The sequence below is a fragment of the Caloenas nicobarica genome, chromosome 3, assembly GCF_036013445.1.
Source record: "Caloenas nicobarica isolate bCalNic1 chromosome 3, bCalNic1.hap1, whole genome shotgun sequence".
In the NCBI taxonomy this organism is placed as follows: domain Eukaryota; kingdom Metazoa; phylum Chordata; class Aves; order Columbiformes; family Columbidae; genus Caloenas; species Caloenas nicobarica.
In genome coordinates, this window is record NC_088247.1 from 6,238,076 (window position 1) to 6,254,902 (window position 16,827).

The 16,827-nt window shown below is 40.6% G+C and overlaps 1 protein-coding gene across 1 annotated transcript in view; it reads left to right on the forward strand.

The window, feature by feature from the left end:
* Nucleotides 1–16,827, forward strand: part of RUNX2 (RUNX family transcription factor 2) — a 153,082-nt gene that overhangs the window by 43,486 nt on the left and 92,769 nt on the right. The gene's annotated exons all lie outside the window — the stretch shown is intronic.

Genomic DNA, 16,827 nt, shown 5'->3' on the forward strand with positions numbered 1-16,827 from the left:
CTCCCAGGGCGAGGGGCGGGCCCGGGGCGGGACTGGTCGGCGCTTCCTCCCCGCCGCTCCCGCTCATCCCTCCAGCTCCTTTCGGTTCCTTTCAGCTCTCCTCAGCCAGCCCTGGGGATCGCTGTCGCTGGGCCGCCTCCCGCAGGTGCTGCCTGGCGGCTGAGGAAGGGAAAGGAAGGGCGGCCATGAGCAGCCGCCTTCCCCCTCAGCGCCGGGCGGCTGTGGAAGGTGGCGATAAGAGGCTTTGGGGCTGCTCTGAGAGCGAAAAACTGGGGAGGGTTTGGGAGACGAGGCAGGATCTCCCGTAGCAAGGGGTGTGTGGATTTACATGCGTGTCTGGACTCTGTGCACGTACCAGCACACCCTCACAGGATCACAGAACAGTTTGGGTTGGAAGGGACCTTCAAAGCTCCCCCAGTGCCCCCCCTGCCATGAGCAGGGACATCTGCACCAGCTCAGGTTGCTCAGAGCCCCGTCCAGCCTGGCCTGGGATGTCTCCAGGGATGGGGCATCCACCACCTCTCTGGCCAACCTGGGCCAGGCTTTCACCACCCTCAGTGTAAAATTCTACCTCGTGTCTGGCCTGAATCTCCTCTCTTAGTTTTAAAACCATTACCCCTTGTCCTGTCATAACACACCCTTCTAAAAAGTCCGTCCCCATCTTCCTTGTCGGCCCCTTATAAGTGCTGAAAGGCCACAATAAGGTCTCTCCAGAGCCTTCTCTCATCTCTGCAGCCACAGCACCATAAAGATGTTAAGTAGTACAGTGTCTTCCCCTCATTGCCTAAAATATCTCTCTGCGTATGTTTTTGCCCTTGGAAATAGCAGTGGATCCTTAGTGTGACACAGCACGTTGTACTACTTCAACCTTACCAGGGTGTGTAAATGCATGAAGGTGGTTAAATACTTTCCATCTATAAGCAGGGCCTACATTTTACCTCTTCCCTGGAAATGGTGGCTTTTCTCTTGCTGTGTCCTGTCAGCTCAACAGGTTGATGGGGAAGGGCACAACAAGGCAAGCTGGAGCATTTAACCTACCTTTCCCTTCTTTTAACCTTCCTTTCGTCTTTTAACCTTTTCTTTCTTCAACACCTCCTAACTGTAGGTTTTTGTGAGCTCTGTTCAGTCACTCCACTCATCTGCCAGGACGTGCACAGGTTTGTTAGGAGACAGGCTGAATTGCACCATGGTATAAACTGGAATTAATAAATGTGACCAACGGAGGTAAATGGAGTAACTGTTAGTGCTTTCTTCACCACATACGCAGAAATCTTGGTTTTACTTGAAGGTTTGCAGGGTAACTTCCAAAGTCATGGTCTGTGTTTTGCTTTGCTCTTCTCAGTCTGTCTTTTAATTCAAATTCCTTCTTGCACAGTGAACAGGATCTATATTATTTCTACTACAATTCATTCTAAGAAACTGACAGCTCAGAGACTTGGTATATATACATTGTAGCATTTTACTTCTCTTATTTTGAGGGGGAGGAAAAGGAGGAAACTGGCAACCACTGCAATGATCTTAATGCTCTAGGGGCCATCTGAATTTCAGCTTATTAGAAAGCCATCTTATTTTCTGCCTTTTTCCCTTAGCTTCTTTCCACTACCCATACTTACTTTTTTTAGTATTATTATTTTTGGCTACCATTCACTCCCCATCCTTCTTACTACTTCGTGTAAACACCCTATCAGTCCCCTCCACTTTGCATCTTTCCCATTCCCACCTCTCACATCAGCTTCACAAAGACGGGGCGACGCTGCCGAGCGCTGCCAGACTCTCTCCCTTCTGCTCTTGCTTACGATTATGAAAGTAAAGCCAATACCAGCCCAAGCGCTGACAGCAGCAGGGAAAAACACCAAGCAGCTAAGATAATATCCTAGAAAATAAGAGGCCTGGCGCTGCTGATTCTTGCAAGCCCAGCAAAGTCTCGTTATTGCTGCGAGGAGGATGGCCTGATCTATTCCTTCCTGCTGTATGTTTTAAAACACCTGGGCAACCCCAGCCAAAGCAGGGTTATTGATAAGCATTTTCCCGGCAAAAACAAGAATCAAAGCGTTTTGTCAAGTTATGAAAGATGCTGCAGTCTTCCTCGAGGCAACTCAAGTTTTCAGCCAAATTCTGTCATGTGCCAAAACCTTACATTAAATTGAGGAAGGCAAGGCAGCATGTTGCTGACATGTCTATGATATGTACCATGCATATCTTTACATATATCAGAGTTGGTAGGACAGGCTAATAGGAAAACATAGAAAATAGAGAAATTACTATGCCAATTACATATGGTAATTTTAATAAGGGAATTACTGGGATAATACAGTTGATCATATCCACTATGAACCATGTAATTTCCAGGAGCTTGTGTAGAGGCAGTGTGACTTGGTGAGGTGCCTGAAAAAGCACTGACAGAACATTTTCTGACAAATTCTGACAAATTGCTGCACAAAATCCTCTTGCCCACAGTGAGATGTGGCCAGTTCAGAAGTGATTGAAGTTACTGCCCGATGCTGAGCTGAGCTGAGGAAAGAGCATTCCCTCCATTGCCGTTTCTATAGGTGATAATTCTCGGCAGAGTAATTAGGCAAGACAGATATTTGCTGGCTATGGAATATTAAATCTGTACCAAAAAAAATTACTAGAAGATGTGAGGAAAGAGGACAAGAGCACAGTGTCCCTTCTAGTACTGTGCGTTATTGCTGGTGAATGTGCAATGGCTGCTCCCTACTTGAGTCTAAATTCTTACTATACTTCACAGACAAGAAAAAAAAAATTAAAAATGATCAAGATTTTGTTATGCATTATACAGAACCAAAAAAGGGCACATATGAAATTATTTTCCCTTTTCAGGTCACCTTTCAGATTGTAAGGTCATTATAAACTGTCTCAGCACTTTTACAAACTGGCATCTGCTCCAACCATAGCTTACAAAGTTTCACTTTGCATAGGCCTGATTTTCTCTGTCATTTGTTTTCACTTTTTATTTCTCTGCAGAACACAAAAAGTCAGAAAAAGATTTTATTTTCCCCTACATAGCATATAATTTACATCAATCATCCCAGGAGGTCAGTACCACTGGGGTGTCATTTAAATACAATGAATATAAAGTAATGAAGCTCTTGCTGGAGTGGATGGCCACAATTCTCGGAGAAAGAGAGAGAGAGTTTCCAAAGCATGTGGAGAAAACACAACGGGAGACCGAGTGAATTCATCACACCACAAAAATGTCTCCATCCTGTCGACAAAGTCATTAAAGGAAAATGAACCATTGTTACTCTAGACGCTTGCATTCCTTTGGCATAATAACCTCAGTATAGATGCATTGGTGCAAGGAGAATTTGCACACACAAGAGAAAAAAAAATCAATCTATTAAAAAAAAAAAAAAAAAGAGAAAGTATCCAGATTATGTAATGAAAAAAATCCTCCATGCTCCAAAGAAGACACGGAGCCTCTGCAGAAACCACAACTAATAAGGAGCCATATGCGGTGGTACAGGGCGGTTTCTTTTCCGCCCGCCAACAAGTCAAAATAAATGCCAACACGGACAGTTCTTTTCAGATAACCCACAAATGATGTTCTCCTTTAATTACACAAACGTTTCTACCCTTTGCTATCCATGGCCATCCTGGGTTTTAAGATCCCTTGTTGAGATTTCCCCAGTACCATTTTCCTTTTCATATTCATTTACTTTCAATGATTTTTTTCAGCCTCCATTAAAGCAATCTGTGAGGAGTGCAGGGATTAGAAAGGTTTGCTGTGTTCAATTTTATTTAATTAATTGGCAAAGGATGTCCAAATAAGAGAAAGTGTCACATGCATACAGTTAATCATAGCGTATAGCAGTTTCGGAAGATGTATTGTACTTCTGTGGATCTCCCTCAATGAAATACCACTTTAAAGCAAACCACCATGCAACCCCTGGTAAAAAAGTTAGCGTCAGAAAGCTGCAACAGAAATTGCTCCCTTTATTATAAATTATTCCATGGCATGGCAAAATCCTGTTTACTATACTAATTAAAACAGAAACGTGCTAATTAAATTACCACTTTTATCATCAAAACCATATTAGGAATGTAATATATAAAAATACATAGATTACATTTATTATTTTTGTAACACAAAAGCACTACATTCATTTAAGCAAGTACTGAAAGGGAAATCTGTCCTTTATTTATTTTTAGCAGCTGCACTGGAACAGCGAGCTTACTCAAAAGTGAGCAGAGTGCTACTGAGGAAACACATGCCAGCAAACACCAAATCCTACCTGTTAATTACAACAAATAACGCTCGCAGACAACAGTGAGCACGCTATTTATCCATCATTTACAGGCACTGGATTCGTTTGCTGGCAAATGTCCCAATTAATTGGGCGCGCTATTTATTAGGGTGCTGATTAAAGTGTACTCAGCTATGTAACAGTCGAGTATGAAGTTGCCAACTCTTATTCACTCCTGGCTCATATGGATAAAAGCAGGAGAGTAGACCAGCACAATGTGAAAATAATGAAGTATTCTGTGCCAAAATGGATTCAAGGCAATTGCAGTGCCTGGAAATTGAAGACATGGAGAAATAGGATTAGGTAGCACTGTGATTGTGAAGACAGAAGTTTGTGTTGGGTAATCCAGCTGTAACCAAGAGCTTCAACCTGTAGTAGTCATTTTGCACATGTATTAACACTGCTCTCCGACGTCAACACCATGGATATGCCCTTAAGTAACCAGCATACGAATGAAGTAAAAAATACAATAAGAGCAGAGTTTTGTTCCTGACTGTCAATTCACTTGAAGAAAATCTGTTTAGAAGGGAGTCCTGTTCCCAGCCAGCAACACCGTCAGCCTCTCCAATCAACTGCCCTGACTGCGGCTATAGCTTCAATAAGGCTGGTTTAGTGTACGCTACTCAAAACCATGGCTTCCACAAATGAGTTTGGGAGTTTCCACACACAAGCAAGGAAACTTATGCTAATACTTGTATATATTATCTGACATAACGCTCGAGGTTTTGATCTCAACCAAGATAACCACCAGAGCAAACCAAAATCAGGATTTGTACTAGCAAAGAATTTCTTGGTCCTGGATCATTCTTAATTTACCTTCTTAGCACTGGTGCAAGACCTGCATAGAAGACCAAACTAGCCATGATTCGTGATTCTATACTGGGGCTGTTCAGCCTGGAGAAAAGGAGGATGAGGGGAGACCTTATTGCTGTCTAGAAGTGCCTGAAAGGAGGTTGTAGCATGGAGGATGTTGGTCTCTTCTCCCAAGCAGCAAGTGATAGGATGAGAGGAAATGACCACAAGTTGCATCAGAGGAGGTTTAGATTGGATAGCAGGAAAAATTTATTCACAGAAAAGTTGTCAGGCACTGGAACAGGCTGCCCATGGAAGTGGTGGAGTCACCATCCCTGGAGGTGTTTAAAAGACGCGTAGATGAGGTTCTTAGGGACGTGGTTTAGTGCTAGAGTTAGGTTAATGGTTGAACTCGATGTTGAGGGTCTCTTCCAACCAAAATGATTCTATGATTCTATGTTTATTAATGAATTCACAATCCTGCACATGCTGTTGGTCCTACCTACTTCCTACAATGGTCACAGCATTTTGGCAACATCCTGCATTGCACCTCTATAGCCAGAGATATTCAGGGGTGACCTCTGGGATTAGAGAGCTCCAGCCAAAAGGCTCTAACAACAGAAATGAGGTCTTAGTGCAGAGTCTTCCCTAGGAAGCTGACTGTGCACAAGAACAATACAGCTCTGAAAAGAGCACCCTGGCAGTATCGTCAATGTTCTGGTCACCTAAAAATGAGAGCAGTAAAGAGGAGACAAAGCTCCAGTTCTCCCAAGCAAGGGAAAGAGCCAAGGGAGCAGGTAGCAGCTTTAGCTAAACATAGTCCATACGGCTCTCAAGAAACTCACTGAAGCAAAATGACACCAAGAGAGATTAACCAGCTGTGTAATCAGACTCACCCATTACTCTTGCTCTCCTGCCTGCCACCATTTTACTCAAAACACCATATTGCACAAAATGCAAAACCAAAGTAGCTTAACCTTCGTTGAAACAAAAGCATAGTGATTAATAACAGTATATATTCAGGCAGCTATGATATCAGGAGTGGGCTTCAGTTTCAGGTACAGTCACCTAAATTAGGTGTCTACATGTGGGCTGTGTTTAGGTTCCGATTATAGTCAATGAAAACCCAGTCATAGAATCATAGAATGTCCTGAGTTGGAAGGACCCACATGGATCACCGAGTCCAGCTCCTGTCCCTGCACAGGACAACCCCACAGGTCACACCGTGTGTCTGAGGACGTTGTCCAGTCTCTTCTTGAACACTGTCAGGTTGGGGCCGGGACACCTCCCTGGGGAGCCTGTTCCAGTGTCCAGCACCCTCTGGGGGAAGAACCTTTTCCTCATGTCCAACCTGACCCTCCCCTGGCACATCTTCCTGCCATTCCCTCGGGTTCTGTCGCTGGTCACCAGAGAGAAGAGCTCAGCCCTGCCCCTCCTGCTCCCCTCGTGAGGAAGCTGTGGCCGCCATGAGCTCTCCCCTCAGTCTCCTCTTCTCCAGGATGAACAAACCCGGTGACTTCAGCCGCTCCTCATACGGCTTCCCCTCCAAACCCTTCACCGATTTGCCCTCATAGTCAACATGGTCAGTGCAGACAAGAGACCAATTCGGTTCATCCAAAAGCAGACATCTCTGTTTGGTCATTAGATTTGCTCTCTGGGAGCCACCGACGGTGTTTGCTAGGCCTGAGTTTAGTTATCTCTGTCAGGTAGTCTGGGCGATGTTGTGTGGCCTCCATCTGCCTTTCCAAAGAGTAAAGGGCTTCATGTAGGTCCTGACTTATATGTGCCAGCCCTATGGCAATTTCTTAGGTAGCCCAAGACATCTATAGTGGCTCTAGAGACTTAATTTTAGGCAAGTGAATTGCGTCTTAAATCAATACTGAATATAATGAAAGCTTAAACAGCTAGCTTAAATGTAAACATTTACATTGCAGACAACCAAATTTAGGTGTCTTAACCTGGAACTCAGCTCCCCTCTAGCTGTCATTTGTCCAAGGAAAATAACATGTAGATATCGTTTACCTGTATTAGATACACAAATTGGAGGATTATGTTGCTTGGAGAAAATTTGCCGGATTCTGAATCCTTTATATCCTTAAGAAAAATACAACTGGGGTCATTTTGCCATGGAGAGCAGGTGGGATCCTCAGGTTAACCATTTCCACATGACATGTTTAGGTTATTATGGACTCCTGTCATAAGCCTTTGAAAGATAAGTGAGAATTAGCCAGAACACTGAGCTTTCCTCTGCAAAGGAAATAGAAGCAGAGGACATTAGTTCTGTCTGGATTGCATATTAATATAATGAAAGTTTCCAAAATCCATCCATTCAAAACAGTAATTTCTTGAAATATAGGAATAGTGCCAGGAATTTGCATCACATTACTCCTGGACTGCAGAATAAATAACATCAGCCACAGGTTGCTAAGGATTTAATTTCCTCAGTGTTCCGAAACAAATTAATGTTATTTGACCACGCAGAGCAGGTAGAATGCTGAGTTTATGGTTCCCCAAAACTTTTTATCCCTTAATGTGGGTGCCCAGTGGTGATAATCTGCATACATTAGATATGAGATACAAATGTATCAGAGAAGCTTTCTTTCCTCTGAATAAATGTTTAAATATTTAGGGCCAAATTCCATTGCTAAACATATGAACACAGCTCTCTTTGAGTTCATTGGAGTTGTGCGTGTGTATCTAAGAGCAGAACTTGGCCCTTAAATTTCAGATTTTAGCACTAAGCTTCCAGTGTAAAATAACATGTGATCTGTAACGTACAGGAAAAGACTAAAACCTGGTTTTAAAGGAAGGGCACAATTACATGTTTCTGTCTTTCCTTTGGATAAGAAGCAGTGCCTTCTGCAGAGCTCGTGAGAATATTCTTACCTCTTCTCTAGACAGCCTTTCTTTTGTATAAGGCGCTTCTCTGACAGCTTTGGTCATTTCTGCAGCTGGGAAACGGAGTAGGATACTTTTTTATTTCTTTGCTACTTCTCTCCAATTTCCATTCTGCCAGTTTTGACTTAGCATCATTATGGAAAATATAGAAGCATTAAAAAATACTCTTAGACTAATGAATGACATACGTTTTTTTAAATTATGAAAAAGTTAAGATGTTGATTTTAAAAATATTGGCAGTGTGTTCAGATCATCCAAAGAACATAGACAGACACCCGTTCCAGTGAACCAATATTACAACTGGGATCAGCTAAAGCATTTTTACTGGGAATTGCTACAGAATGCCAGTACAGAACTCTACAATCTGGACAAATTCTATTCCTATTCTTAGCATCTTTTTTATCCCTCTATTACAAAGTATTTGCAAAGTATCTAGATGTCTCAGTGTCTGTTTTTTTTTTATAAGGCTCACATTAACATTACATGTAGGGCCAGAAAGGACAAAGAATGACTGCATGGTACTTGTGCAATATTGTGTGAATGCCACAGGGCAGGCAGTCTGACAGAAGCCTGTACCAATGTTAAAAAAAATAAAAACAAACAAACAAACAAAAACCCCACAAAACCAAACCAAACAAAACCACAGCACACAAAAAACCACACACACACACACAAAAAAAAGGAAAAACAAACAAACAAACAAAAACCCCAATGAACTAGTATAAGTGCAGTGATTGACCGCTCCGAAATTTCTCCGGGGTTTCAAAATTCCTCAAAAATTACTTTCTTCCATCTAATATAGCTCTGGATTTTATCGTTATCAAAAATACTCTGACTGTTATCAACTCTGTGAGCGTACTGAACAGTTCATATATTTCAGTGGGTTTTGCGAAAGTCAGGTTCTTGCTGGGGATTACAGTTTTTGAGGGATGGAAGGCTTTTGGAAGATTTTTTATAAAGTTCACTGTCTACCGTAGGTTCTTTTTCTGTGGTAATATGTTAATGCTAATGGCATCCAGCACAGTAGAGGCAGATCTTGTGGAGTTTTAAAGTTTGACAGATGCAATTATAAGCAAGAGAGAGCTGCTGGCTTCCTTTAGTCTTTTTAAAATCGTGCACAGATAGATAGATAGACAGACAGATAAACACTAATCCTTCTAAAAATGTTGTTCCATTTGTGGCCAAAATAGTATTTTATGGCATTCATTGTAAAGGTCAACTCGAAGATGTTCCTTACAAAATAGCATCTTCTTTTATGAGTTTGAAAATAACTTCTGTTTCAGTTTCCTTTCTCATATGCTACTTTATTCTTTGTGCAATTGCAAAAATAAATACCACAGAAAAAGAAAAGTTCTGTTACAATCCACATCTTCCATGATGCTTCCATGGAGCTGGTCAATTATTAAAGAACATCTAAGGAGTAGAGATACCTGTTCCAGTCTGGTTTGGCTAAATAGTTTCTTAGGCTTTTTCACAAAAGAGCACAGAAGAACACATAGTGCATGAAGGGGCTGCAAGATTCGGCATTGTGAATTATGTCATCAGCTTCCTGTGATGAGAGTATTGATCACTTGCGTATAACATGACTATTTTCTTCCACTAACTGTTCTACCACCTCTTCTTTAAATTAGACTGCATAATCTTAAAAATCATCCAGTTTTGAGGATTGGCTTGCGGCCTTGAATCCTGTATTTATAGAGATGATAAGTGAAAATGTATTAAAAAAAACTGTTCATCATCTGACATCCTGCAAGTGTATGTCAGCGTAGAAAGTCAGTCCACGCTGATGTTGCAGACTTTGCGCTATCCCAGGTTTACTGAATTGGGCCTTTTATAGCATTGATATTTCAGCAGGTGTGCGCCTACCCCAGACAAACGACGTGGTTTTGACAACTGTTGTCAAAACGCCCTCCCATTCTCTGCACATCTCAGACTGGTGTTGAAAAGAACTGCTCTTCCCGTGTGGACAAAGTCAATCAAGCTCAACACCTATTGTAACAAATTCTATACATGCCGAGCCAAATCCTGCACAGGCAAGTTGTCCCCTGAGCCCTTGACAGGTGTGATTTGCTATGGTGAGCACTGAACTTACCTGACCTTGTCCACACCACTGATGCAGCCATTTCTCCTTCTACTTGAGCGGATCTGAGGGTGGAAAACTTTTTGACACCCCTCATCAAAATCAGATCATTCTTCTAGAGAAGGCAAAGCCCCGGTGACATTATGTGGTGTATGTGCTGAAGTACAATGGGGTGAGTTAAGGACATGGGCTCATCACTCAGAAAGGCTTGGTTTAAATTCAGAATAGTCTCATAGGTATCATAGTATTTACTAAAGGTTGTGTTGATAATTTCACATGTGATAAAGAAAATAAGCACATTTATTGTGTACATCTATTAAAGCAGGTAGACTTAATAAATAAGAACAGCCCAGTTCTCCTCTCACACCACTGTAAATCAGGATGGGTACCGCTGAAAGCCACCAAGTTACTTGTGCATAAGAAACACCTTAATATTTCTGCAAACATGGTATGCAAACACTTACCAAAGTTCCTTCTTCTCACTTAATTTTCATTATTGCCTTAAATAGTTATGTCTCCATTGGATCTAGAGCATAAACTGAGGAGAAGGGGAACAGGGAAGAGATGTAATGGTAGGAATACAGCCAGGAGAAGAAAATTGCCTGTCCCCTTCTCATTTACTCTGAGATATAGAGCAAACAGCTTTCAGACTTACTAAACATTTTGAACATACTGAGAGCTCTCTGTTGATTTCAGATCTGTAAAACGCCATAACTTGCCAGTAAATGTAGCTAGGCATGCAAGTGTGTGCATGAAGATAACATATTAGTTACAAGAATTATAATTGTCCTGTCATTATCTTTTCTTTCTTTCCTGAATCAGAGTGAATGTGCCATAATCTAGCAAGAATCTCATGATAAGTAATGTCAGAAATGGCTTTTTTTTTTTAATCTTGGAGCTGCCAACTGTCTATTTTAGACATAACATCACCCTTTACTGGAGCCTTCCACATAAAAGCAACACGAACAGTAAGGTCTCTAAGCAAGCATGAATGATTGGCTTGAAGATTCTTTACCAAAAAGGGAGTTTATTTACTTCACACAGGTCATAAATTTCCTTAGAAAAACTATCAGTGGTAATCTACATGTGATGTTTAGTAAATAGAGCTTTCCTCTGATGCCCTCAGTCCATGTTCCTCAATTGTCAAAAACAGCAGAAGATGGTTTTCTCAGGCCTAAAAATATGAAATATTCTAGCTCCTTAAAATGGAGTGGAAAAGAAAAGCTGAAAGACTTTACATATTCTCCAGCAAGATGGGCATTTAGACATGGAAATATGAAAGGATAAGGAGAGCAAAGCTGAGTAGCAAGTTACCTAAAGGCTGTTTCTGCTTCACGTACATGAAGCGGCACCTTATTCCGTGAAGGCTCTCATTGAAATTGGTGCAGCTGCAGACAGAGTACGGCTTTTCTTTCTTTCTTGCCAAGGATGAAAAAAAAAAAATTTTAAAAAGTAGGAAAGAAAGAAAGAAGGTGGGATCTGCCTTTTCATGTAACGGGCTTTTATCTGCTCAAAAATCACGCTAACCTCAGGGTGCCAAGCACAGTCTGTTTGAAAGCAGTCCAAGGATGGGAAGAGCTGCTCTATCTCCTCCACTACAAAGGGAAGCTTGGTAGTTATGGGAGCTGCTGTGGCCTTCCAAGAAAGATTTCGCATCTGCTTTGCCTCCTCTGAGGACCTCTTACTTGTTCCTCCTGGATACTTCCAGGTTATGTCTTTCTCCTTATACTTAAATTAGAAAAACATTTGAGTGACTTGACTTCATGATGAGTTTGGCCATGAAAGGACCGAAGGATTTCTCCCCTGCTTTTCAATATGTATGCATTTAATAAATTAGCTTAATATTTATAAGATAAACTAGAATAACAGGTTTGGGTGTTAGATCACATAAGCTCCTAATATCATAATACTCTTAATATCCCGAGGTCAGAGAATCTTATTCACATTTGAATGTCTAGTGTTAATGGTGAAGATTTTAATTACTTGCGTTCCTTCCAGGGCTTGACCAGCATTTGAAACAAATGCTTTAAAACTTATCATAACTGAATTATGAAGTGTGTTATGAAAGAAATGTCCAGACTTTGTACATGACTATTTTTTCTTTTCGATTACTTCAATACCGACTATTTTAAAAAAATCCATGGAGAATTTGGACTTCTGAACTGAGAGTATAAGCCAGATTTCAGCCTGGAAGGAATTTTTATGGTTGAATTATAGACTTCTAAAAGACACAACTTAAAACTGCACTGCTGACAGTCATTCTGATCATATTTTATAAGCTACTATTAACTAGGATGAGCCATGAAAGGAGGAATAGAACCCATATCTATCTGCTGACTCTAGGGTTTCTTATCCTTTCCTCTAAACCATCTCGTGCAGCCCAGTCAGACTAGACCGACTTACACATCCAGCCCAGTCCAGCAAGCCCAGTGCTGCTATGGAGGCTTCGCAAAATTTAGCTGCCAACATCTCCCTTCTGTACCGAGCATGCGCGAGGGAAACCTCAACAATTTTCAGCAACTTCTAACTTGGCCAAGTTCAGGTGGATCCTTTTGGTCAAGGGCAACAAAAGGCACTTATCTGATTTTTCCTCCTTACATAGTAAAACTTCCCATCTCGACTCTGAAGTAGGTATTGGGATGGTTCTAAGAAACTTTAAACTGTTGTGAAACAATGTGATTTCTCTTAAAGCCGAGCTTAGAAGCAGCAGAAGTATTTCTGCTGGAAGTTTCCAAAAAACTCAGCTTGAGGCAGACTCAGGATTGAAAATCTCATCCTGAACAGCTAAAAATTGGCAACATGACATGAGTGAAAACAAGGTCTTATACTGTGGTAGACGAGCTTAACTGCAGATACTGCTGGCAGCTTCACCTAAAATATTTTTTCTGCCAGATCTTTGTCTTTTATTACTAGAGAGAATCATTCCTGTGATGTCTAATGTTTTGTCATCTGCTCTTATGGTGTGTTTCTGGACTGATGTTGTGCCACTTGGCTGCCAATTCCAAAACAGTTGACTGAGGGATTGATCCCCAAGGTCTTCAGACCGCACCTAATTTAGGGCACACGTACATTGTGCTAAAATGTGACCAAGATGCTGAGCATTTTCAGGATTACATTGTGCCATGATGTAAATGTCATTATGTTCTTGATCTTCTGGTCTGGCCTGGCTATGCTTAGTTTATCATCTGAGTGAATTTTCTGGAAAGAAAAGGCAAAAATAGACTATTTTTTATAGTTCCTCAAAGAGTTGGTTTGCCATGTCCGTTATGTTTATTCTACATGAGCCATAACCAAATGCTTTCTTCTTCTATCACACTCCTATAGACGGTACCACCTCCTTCAATGTTGGATGTTTTCATTCTTTTTAGAGCAAGTCTTGGCACTACTTGGTGTTTTTCTATTGCTCCATCTTCAAGACTCATGTTATTAACAAAGAATCTGCCTAAAAATGATTTCTGACTCTCATGCTACTGAGAATAGATTCACAATGGGAATCCTCACCATTGCAACGCTGAGAGAGTAAGGATCTGGTGGTGTGTTTGTGGTTGGGAGCATTAAAAACAACTTTTCCCACTCAAGACTGACTTAGATCTTGCAGGATCTTCTGTGTGAGCTTTATGGAGCTTGTATCTGGCCAGAGCGCTCTTCCATTAGTCTTCTAAAAACTAGCATGCAAAATTTAGGGACTCTGCAAGGTTCCAAATGTATAAGCTCTTTTTAATTGCAAACACTTGTACCACCCACTTTCTCCACAGTTAGTCCAGGGAACCAGTTTTCATTGAGGTCAACAGAAAAAATAACCGTGAAGTTTCTGGCTCATGCAGCTTTTATATATGCTGAAACAAGGCAGGGGGGAATAAAAAAAAAAAAAAAACAAGCTCTCATCTTTTAGCATTTTATCTCTAAACCAACCTGCTGATTTTTGTCTGAAATCATTTGAGGGGAAAAAAAAAAAAAAACAACTTTTACTTCATTCTGAAATTAGCTACACAGAGGTTGAGAGGAGGATTAATGGAAAGAGACGAAGTCATTAACAAAGTTTGTCCCTAACTATGAGGACCCTAATGACTTCCTACAGTTAATTTTTAGTTTGCTTGTTGCAAGGGGAAAAAAAAAATATTTACTTGAAAAAACAGGCCAAACATTTTTCTAATCGTACTATGCATTCAGGTTTTTACTGCCAGAAAACAGGCCATACTTTCTCTTCCAAACACTGTTACAAGATGACAAGCAGCCCCACATTTCTTTCCTTTGCATTGATGACATGGTCATTTGCCGCTTTAAACCTCACTGAAATACATGCAATTGCAACGGAGCGTAAGAGGCTGCAGACAGGGAGGGAAATGGGAAAACCCTACGGCAGGACCAAGACCTAAGCTTGCAGTCCATCCTTATTAGAGAAGCAGAAAATAAATCATTTAGGAAAAAAAAAAAAAAAGGAACTAGTAACTATTTATTTTGTTGTTCGTATAACGTGCGTTTCGCTGCGTGCCATGGAAAAGACAACAATTTTTCAGTAGTGACACGGCAGGTTTCTTACCAGCTTTTAGAATTTTTCTCCCCGTGTTATTGGTATGCTTTACAGATGCAGAGCCCTGCTAAGCTTTGGAGCTCTGAGAACATATTTTTATATCTCAAAAGGTATATGGTAATAGTTAATACCCCATTTTATACTGAAGGAAAACTTGCTAAAAGGTTTGTCCAAGGCCACAGAGCAAGTTAGCATCAAATCCCGAGGCAGAACCCAAGAGTCTCTCGGTCCTCACTTCCTACTGAAAATACTGGCAGAAAAAGTAATATTCTCAGGATTTTTTTCTAATGTCATCATTTTCTGCCCTGTATTTCAAACCTTTATGCTTATGTCTGTATCAGGGACTGTAAACGTGAAAAAACAGTGCATGGTGCTGAGATATTAAATGCTTTCGACTAATTTCAGGACAGGACACAAAGAATCTTCTTTTATCTGGGCCATAAACTGGTGCAGGGACACAGTAGTTAAACCATAGTAGTCCGTGAGTATGAATGCTGTAGTTAGAGAATTCATAAGCAGACCAAATAACCTGCAAACCTGGAGTTGCTACTTGCCATAGTTAAGAAAAAGCAAAGAATAGCTGGGCAAACAGTCAATTTACAACCAAAGCGAAAGTGAAACGCTGCCAAGAGACACTGGAGCTTATCTTGCCCCTGCTGAAATGAATGGAAATTTGGGCAAAAGCTTCTCCAGCATTAAGCTTAGTTAAATTCACACATTTTGGCTCGATGCATGTTTTCACGAGTGAATAAAAAACCTTAGGAAGGTAGATGTTGGAAGGAGAATATTGGCAAGTTCTTAACTATAGTAATAGTTGCTGACATTGCTGTAGTCGCTCTGACTAAAATTATCCGGTACAATAACAAACCCGCTGAACCCATTCATTTATTCCCATTTCACAAAAGCTATTTACATATATAGAGAAGCTCAAAATAAATTCTGTATTCATTGTATTTACAGGACATTCCAGCCCAATGAACTGGCATCAAAACTATTTATTTAGGGAACATCATCCAGGTTGGAATCTTTCAAATTTGACAATTATTTTTCATCTCAAGAATATGATGCTTGCAACAAGAGTGTGCTGGGCCCGTGTTTTATAAATGCAACAGTAAACAAACTCAGTGCTCTTTAAAACATTGCCTTTTTGTCCACAAGCAATGTAATTATGGCTGTATTCGTAATATAGTTTAAGTGAAAAAGCTGGAAGACGGTTGAAATTGCAGCAAACATAGCTGCACTAATGAAAAATCTATTTTATAAAGTGATCCAAAGGTGTTTGTTAAGACATGATTTGCAGTGCAAGCACATTTTTTTTCACTAGCCTCCTGCAATTCTCTAACATCCTAAAATACGACCCATTTTGCAACCAGGGCTAAAATTCCGAGAAGTTCTGAAATAAAACCCGAGGAAAGCCGAGCAGCAGGGTTGCTCTCCATTCCAACCAAATCCAAGCCAACGTTCCAGATTATATATATCATAACATAAATTACTATTTCTAAAAAATCCCATCCAGCTTTTATGCAGGTCCATAAACACTACTGGTACTTTTATTAATTTGTCCATAACCGTTTAAATAAAATTCTAGTTCCCAGATCTGTGATCCGTTCCAGGCTGTAGTAAGTTCCTGTTAAATCCGTAAATGTTCAGCTGAAAGATATTTTTGCACGGAGACTGAAAATCAGCTGCGCCAGATACCTGAAACTTTGTTAGGGCGTTCAGTGGAAAATTTTATTTCGACATTATAAATAACCATGGACTATTTTAAGTGACCTTACCCTGGTAGCTTCCAATAACTTATTTCAGTTTATCCTAATTAACTTTTTATTTTAGTGGGAAGAGGGGCGACTGTAAAACTTTTAGTGTAACTAATTTAAAGTGGAAATGTATCTTCTTGTTTGAAATGAAATAAATCATGATTGTCAGGCTTATATAGTATTTGGATATAAGACAACCTCTTGCCTTCTTACCTTCAGGATGGCTTTAATGGAATATATAAAGAGGAGGGAAAAGCTAAGAGAACCTATGGGTTATTATATTATGAAAAAATACCTTCTCTGTGTTGTAACTATGGCTTATGAATATACTAGGCCATGTAGGCAACGAGTAATTGTCCTTTGGCAATGCCTGTGGCCACTTTTGGGGAAAAGCAACATCCCTATGGTTGCTGGAAAAGCGGGACAACCCCAGGAGAGGTTTGCGGTGTTACCCGCAGCAATTGCGTTTTCACAACGGGATAGAAAACTTCCCACAGCGCT